Source organism: Terrapene carolina, unplaced genomic scaffold (genome assembly GCF_002925995.2).
Source record: "Terrapene carolina triunguis isolate 2854851 unplaced genomic scaffold, T_m_triunguis-2.0 Scaffold58, whole genome shotgun sequence".
Classification (NCBI taxonomy): domain Eukaryota; kingdom Metazoa; phylum Chordata; order Testudines; family Emydidae; genus Terrapene; species Terrapene triunguis.
The window spans coordinates 84,324,132-84,332,087 of record NW_020664409.1 but is presented as its reverse complement, the minus strand read 5'-3'; the positions used below and the strand labels follow the sequence as shown (position 1 = coordinate 84,332,087).

At 43.9% G+C, this 7,956-nt stretch overlaps 1 protein-coding gene across 1 annotated transcript in view; it reads right to left on the bottom strand.

Moving 5' to 3' along the window:
* The window catches only part of EBAG9 (estrogen receptor binding site associated antigen 9), a 47,410-nt gene that overhangs the window by 38,390 nt on the left and 1,064 nt on the right, over positions 1 to 7,956 (bottom strand). The window lies entirely within an intron of this gene.

Below are 7,956 nucleotides of genomic sequence, written 5' to 3'. Positions count from 1 at the left end.
GCCGGGTGGGAGGAGTGGGGCAAGCCCCCACGCCCCGACCTCACTATGCCCCTGCCTCAACCAAGCTTCACAATCATCACTGGTGAGTACAGTATTGAATTGTTTGTTTAAAATTATTTAAATCTTATACTGTGTAAGTATACAATGTCTTATGTCTGGAAAAAAAAATTCCCTGGAACCTACCCCTCCGCCTCCCATTTACATTAATTCTTATGGGGAAATTGGATTCGTTTAACATCATTTCACTTAAAGTAGCATTTTTCAGGAACATAACTACAACGTTAAGTGAGGAGTTACTGTATTGTCAGTTTTCTTGTGTAACTGTGGGCAAGCTACTTAATCTCTGTGCCTGGGTTCCTCATCTGTAAAACGGGGATAACATTTCCCCACTCTTTGTCTTGTCTATTTAGATTAGAAATTTTTGGGGAAAGGGACTGTTTTTTACTCTGTGTATGTTCGGCACTTAGCACATTGAAGCCCCAATTTTAATTGGGGGCTTTAAGTATTGTTGTAATACATATAGTAGCTCTCATCTGGACATTGGCTCCCATATATTTTATATTGGTCAACATTTTCACAGCATGATCCACATCTCAATAGATTATCTTGTATATCACCTTTCTACCTTCATGATAACTAGGGCCACCTCTCCTCCCATCGGTGATCAAATAGCAGCAGTGACGTAACTACATCAGTTGCTTACATAGCAAAGTAGTCTTATGAAACATTTGATGTATTAGGCTTCTTTTACTGTGAGTTATTAGTTGGAAACAAGAGTCAGCTGTACATGATCAGCCAGCTCTCTATAGACAGACACTTTGGAAGCTGCTGGGCTTGTAGGTTTAGTCCTCTGGATGTTACAGTAGGTGTCCGGGGAAGAGTGTCCCTAGATATTTAAGTGCACGAAAAAGGACTGATGAAATACATTAGATAAATATAGTATTGAATTAATAAGTTGAAGGAAGAATGGAGAGAACACACTATAGAGATATTACATAAATATGAACAAAAGGCAAAATAAAAGGAAAGACGACTGTGACGACTGCAGAGGAAAAAAAGATACATTCTGACCTATACATTAAAGGAGAGAAATGGAGCCAGAAAGGGAAAGATGGTAGGATAGCAGTGGAAGAGCCAAAGTTAATAAACAAACATTAAATAGAAAGTTCACTGACAGAAGTAAATACAGTACAAAATTTGGTAAAAATGGTTTCTTTCCTTGGCTTGGGAGTCATGACATCGCACTTACTTGTATCTATTAGCCAGGATGAAAAGTAAGTTTTCCAAGCCCAATTTTTCTCAGTTTACTATATTTGTTGGCCCTATTGTAGCCAACTTAGCTGCTGCAATACATATCTGGTTAATTAAAGGAAGACACCTGATAGGACAGGAATTACCACATATTGAATATGTGGCTGCCCAAAACAAGCACTTCCTTTTATCACATGCACTTTTTCTACATTATTCCAAGGATGAGGAAGAGCAATGCTGAGAATCAGTCAAGTCACAGCTTTTATGGTTACATCTACCTATCTGCCTTGATAGAGGCTTAATTAATGTTTGTCAAGTGCTTTAGAATTCCTAGGTATTATTCTACTACAGCAGACTCTCAGAATGTGTGTGTGTAGGTTTTTATATTTATCTATCTATCTAAATATAAAACTACTAAAAGAATAAAGGAAAAGTTAAAAAAAGATTTGACAAGGTAAGGAAATTGTTTCCGTGCTTGTTTCATTTAAATTAGGATGGTTACATGCAGCATTTTTCTTCTGCATAGTAAAGTTTCAAATTTGTATTAAGTCAATGTTCAGTCGTAAATTTTTGAAGGAACAACCATAACACTTTGTTCAGAGTTACGAACAATGTCCATTTCCAAGGTGTTCGTAACTCTGAGGTTCTTCAGTCATTGTTTAAGAAGTCGCCATAATTGTACACCTTCTCCTGCAGCTGCCCTAAATGCTGGAGACAAGTACAAAGTGGTTAACTAAAGCGCAATTGTGCAAAAGAAAACCACCTAAACTAAACCGCATATCTACTTAGGTGTAAAATTGTATACATGTGAGAGCAAGGAAATAACTTCATATTCCAAAAGCTTATACTGTAAGTAACTCCTCGCTTAATGTTGCAGTTACGTTCCTGAAAAATGCTACTTTAAGCAAAACGATGTTAAGTGAATCCAATTTCCCCATAAGAATTAATGTAAATAGGGTGGGTTCGGTTCCAGGGAAATTCTTTTCACCAGACAAAAGACTCTCTCTATATCTATACACACACACACACACACACACACAGTATAAGTTTTAAACAAACAATTTAATCCTGTACACGGCAATGATGATTGTGAAGCTTGGTTAAGGTGGTGGAGTCAGAGGGTGGGATATTTCCTAAAAAATGCCTTACTGCTAAATGATGAACTAGCACTCGGCTGAGCCCTTAAGGGTTAACACATTGTTGCTAATGTAGCCTCATACTTCAAGGCAGCACAAATGGAGGGAGGAGACACAGCATGGCAGAGATACAGACACACACACACACACACACACACACACACACACACCCCATGTGTCTGAGAGAGAAACACGCACTGCCCCTTTAAGTACGCTGACCCCACTCTAAGTATACTGCAGCGGCTGCTAGCAAACTCCCTCCATCCTGAGACCTGTCATATTCCCCACCCCTGGCTCTGTGGAGATGGGGTACAGGAGCAGGTGGATACCCTGATATTAGCACTCCTCTTCCTGCCTTCTCCCCACCCCCCCGCACAGCAAACAGGATGCTCCTGGGAGCAGCTCCAAGGCAGAGGGCAGGAGCAGCACACGGCAGTGGGGGGAGGGACAGCTGAACTGCCCGGCAATTGATAGCCTGCTGGGCGGCTGCCGCACAGGGAATTTAGGGGAGCTGCTGGTCCATCCTGGTTCCAAGCCCCGACTAGCTAGCTCCAACGCGCTGCTCTTTCTGCAAGAAAGCATCTGGTGGCCCAGATTTGACCCGCAATCCACCTATTGACTACCCCTGGACTCAACAGAACAAATTCTGCCAGAATCACCTTGGACTACTCACTCAAATTCTCTGTCTCAGTTTCCCAGTCTGGGAAAAAAAAAGGAAAAATACTTCTGTGACCCAGGAAGCACTTCAATGCCAACTGGCATAGGGCCCACCTTACCATAATTCTCATCAGGTCTCACTCTCATTGCGTTAATTTGCTGTTGTCATAATCTGGATCTAAAAGGTGTCGTGTTAGGTGTCTTATGCAAACTGGTAATACACAAGTCATTATTATTGTGTGATGTATGTACAGGTGATGTATAAAGAATCATAGATGCATGCTGGAAATATGTTCCTAAAATGTGTTTGGCAGACAGTGCCTATGCACAGACTGTCCTAGACAAAGGAATGTTGTTTCACAGGCCTGACTGTGTATCCAATGTAAATTAAGGAAGGTGACACCAAAGACAATGAAAAGCACATTTACAGGCAAGGTAATCATAACCATCAGGTGAGCATGTGAGGAATGATGACCACTTAAACTCAGATGGGTGATGGAGATTGCACCCACCGGATGCCTCGTGAAACAGGGACAATGTATTTGTATTTGACAATGTAACCCAAGGCAAAAAGCCATTTTGGTATCTATCACTGAGGGGACAGCACCCTTCAAACCTATGAAAGTTGGGCCCCCTGGTCTGGAGAACTAAGGATGCTAATAACTTCATGTAAATAAGCAAACTGCTTAGGCAAAGATCGTAACTTGCTAGAATTAAGTTTTAGTCACTAGAAAACATGTAGTTTGTTTTATCTCTTACACTCTTACTTGAAATCACTTACACCAGTGTTTTATTTTTTTAAATTATTATTCTTACAAAGCCATCTCACTACGGTGTATTAAGCTGAAGTGTGGATCTCCAACCAAAATAACAGGGTGGCGTATATTCTATCTCTTTGGAGACAATGAACTTGATAACTTCTGAGAGGGTCCAGTGAGAAGGACTGGACACTGCAGGGGAGACGATTTGGGGGAGACTTGGGATTGGAATGGATATTGGTTTCACTTGGCAAGGAATAACCAGGCTGGTGGAAGGCACGGTGAGACCATTGTGCGGTGAGCATGCTGCTGGTGTCAGGACTTTGAGACAAAGCTACACAGCACAGAACCCACCCAGGATTACAGGGCAGGTAGTAACACAACTGGTCTGGATGAAAGTGTCCCAAAGTGTAACAACATCCCTTCTGCCTGCTATTGTTGAACACTGTAAATACTCTAGGACAGGAACTGCTATCTTCTACATTGCTAATTATCTTGACAATCTAGAAGACAATCTTTTTAAAAATAAATAAGTCACTGAAACATCTAAAAATAGTAGTAGTTACCTTAGATCAGTGGCCTCCAAACTTTTTACGTCCAAGATCACTTTTTGAACTTAAGGGCAACCCAGGATCTACCCCGCCCCTTTCCCAAAGCCCCGCCCCGCTCACTCCATCCCCACCTCTCTCTGTCACTCACTGTCTCCCAACCTCACACACTTTCACTGGGCTGGGGCAGGGGGTTGGGGTTCAAGAAGGAGTGGGGGCTCTGGGCTGAGCCTGGGGTAGGGGCTTCGGGTGCAGGAGGGGGTGCAGGCTCTGGGCCGGGGCCAAGGGGTTCGCAGTGTGGGAGGGGGCTCTGGGCTGAACCTGGGACAGGAGGTTGGGGTACAGGAGTGAGTGGGGGGTGCAAGCTCTGGGAAGGAGTTTGGGTGCAGGATGGGGCTCTGGGCTGGGGCAAAGTGTTGGGGTTCAGGAGGGGATGCGGGGTGTGGGCTCTGGGAGAGAGTATGGGTGCAGGAGGGGGCTCTGGACCGGGGCAGTGTGTTGGGGTGTAGGAGGGGGTATGGGGTGCTGGCTCTGGGAGGGGACTCAGGGCTGGGGCTTGGGGTGCAAGAGGGGGTTTGGGGTGCAAAAGAGAGTTTGGGGTGTTAGCTCCAGAAGGAGGTTGGGGTGCAGGCTCCCACCATGGGGCACTTACCACGGGCAGCTCCCGGGCGGCGGCACAGCGGGGCTAAGGCAGGCTCCCTGCCTGCCCCGGCCCCACTCAGGCACATTGGCACCTACTCCCCATCATGAGCTGGGCCACCTCCCCACCCTGCCAGCCAGTAGTGCACCACATGGCCACGCTGCTCTCAGAAGGGGCCAACGTACCCCTGCGGCCCTGGGGGGGGGATGGGGGGGAAGAGGGAGGGAGGGCCACATGACTCCACGTGCTGCCCCTCTCTGCAGGCACCGCCCCCACAGCTCCCATTGGCCACAGCTTCCTGTTCCCGGCAAATGGGAGCTGTGGGGGCGGTGCCTGCAAGCAGGAGCAGCGCATGGAGACCCCTGCCCTCCCCCTCAGGGGCGTGCTGGCCGCTTCCAGGATCGGCGTGGGGCCAGGGCAGGCAGCCCTGCTGCCGCCAGAGATCGCGATCAACTGGGAGAGTCTCCAAGATCGACCAGTCAATTGCGATCAATGGGTTGGTAACCACTGCCTCAGATTCTTTTTTTAAGAGTCTGGCAGGATAAATGTATTAATATTTTTAAGCACATAGAGATTTTAGAATAGAAATTATATAGTAAAATGAATTACATCTATCCAGGGACATGAAAGGCAACAAGAAGAGGTGCTATGAATGCATTAGGAGCAAGAGAAAAAATGAAAGAAAGTGAAGGTCCGTTACTTAGCAGGAAAGGAGAGCTTATAATGGATGACACCAAGAAGGCAGAGGTGTTTAATTCCTATTTTGCTTCCTTCTTCACCAAAAAGATTAACGGTGACCGGATACTAAACACAATTAATACTAACAACAAGGGGAAAGGAACACAAGTCATACTAGGGAAAGAACAGATTAAAGACTATTTAGATTCATAGATTCCATGGCTGGAAGTGACCATCGTGATCATCTAATCTGACCTCCTGTATAATATAGGCCATAGAACTTCCCCAAAATAATTGCTAGAGCATATATTTTAGAAAAGCTTTCAATCTTTATTTAAAAAATATCAGTGATGAATACTCCACCACAACCCTTGGTAAACTGTTCCAAGACAAGTTAGATGTATTCAAGTTGACAGGGGCTGACAAAATTAAGCTTGGGATACTAGCTGAGGCAATCATCAAGAACTCATGGAAAACAGGTGAAGTCCCAGACGATGGGAGAATGGCACCTATCTAAGGGGGAAACAAAGAGGACCTGAGGAATTATTGATCAGTCAGCATAACTTTGATACCTGGATAGATACTGGAACAAGTTATTAAATAGTCACTTTGTAAGCATCTAGAGGATAATACTGGAAGCTGTAGACTTGATTTTCACACTATCCCATATGACATTGTCTACACAAAACAAAAACTAGGGGTCACCCAATGAAATTAATAGACAGCAGGTTTAAAACAAAAAAGGAAGTACTTCTTCACACAAAACACAGTCAACCAGTGGAACTTATTGCTAGGGGATGCTATGAAGGCCAAAAGTGTAACTGGGTTCAAAAAAGAATTAGATAAGTTCCTGGAGGATAGCTCCATCAATATTCAAGATGGTCAGGGCTGGAACCCCATGCTCTGGATGTCCCTAAGCCTCTGACTGCCAGATGTTGGGACTGGATGACAGGGGATAGATCACTCAATAATTGCCCTGTTCTGTTCATTCCCTCTGAAGCATCTGCCATTGGCCACTGTTGCAAGACAGTATCAGGGGGTAGCCATGTTAGTCTGTGTCTACAAAAACAACAAGGAGTCTGGTGGCACCTTAAAGACTAACAGATTTATTTGGGCATAAGCTTTCGTGAGTAAAAACCTCACTTCTATGCATCCGAAGAAGTGAAGTTTTTACTCACGAAAGCTTATGCCCAAATAAATCTGTTAGTCTTTAAGGTGCCACCAGACTCCTTGTTGTTTTTGTTGCAAGACAGGACACTGGGCTAAATGGACCATTGGTATGGCCATTATGTTAGATGAAATTACCAAGGTAGATGCACAGCTGGTTAAAAGACCATGCTCAAAAAGTAGTTATCAATGCTTTGCTGTCAAACTGGGAGGATGTATCTAGTGCGGTCTTGCAGGGGTCAGTCCTGGGTCTGGTACTATTCAATATTTTCATTAATGACTTGGATGATGGAGTGGAGAGAATGCTTATAAAATTTGAAGATGACAGTAAACAGGGTTTCAAGCACATTGGAGGACAGGATTAAACTCAAAATGGCCTGAATAAATTGGATAATTGGACTGTAATCAACAAGATGAAATTCAACAAAGACAAGTGCAAAGTACTATAATTAGGGAGGAAAAAAATCCACTGCTGAAATAAAAGAGGGGGAATAACTGGCTAGGCAGAAAAGGCTCTGGTGGTTATAGTGGATCACAAATTGAACACAAGTCAACAACATGATGCAGTTGCAAAAAAGGTTAATATTCTGGAGGTGTATTAACAAGAGTGCCATATGTAAGACATGGGAGGTAATTATTCAACTCTGCTCGGTGCTGGTGAGGCCTCAGCTGGAGTACTGTGTCCAGTATTGGGCACCACACTAAGAAAGTTGTGGACAAACTGGAGAGAGTCCAGAGAGCAGCAGTAAGATTTAGATTTAGAAAACCTGACCTCTGAGGAAAGGTTTAAAAAACCTGGTTATGTTTAGTCTTGAGGGGAAAAAAAAGACTGAGGGGCAAAACTGATAGCATTCAAGTATGTTAAAGGCTCTTACAAAAAGAGGATGGTGATCAATTGTTCTCCATGTCCACTGAAGGTAGAACAAGAAGTAATTAGCTTAATCTGTAACAAGGGAGATTTGGGTTAAATATTAGGAAAATCTTTCTAACTTTAAGCATAGTTAAGCACTGGAATAGGCTTACAAGGGAGGTTGTGGAATTCAAAGCATTGAAGGTTTCTGAGCATTGTTTGGACAAACACCCATCAGGGATGGTCTACCTTGGTCATGCCTCAGCATAGA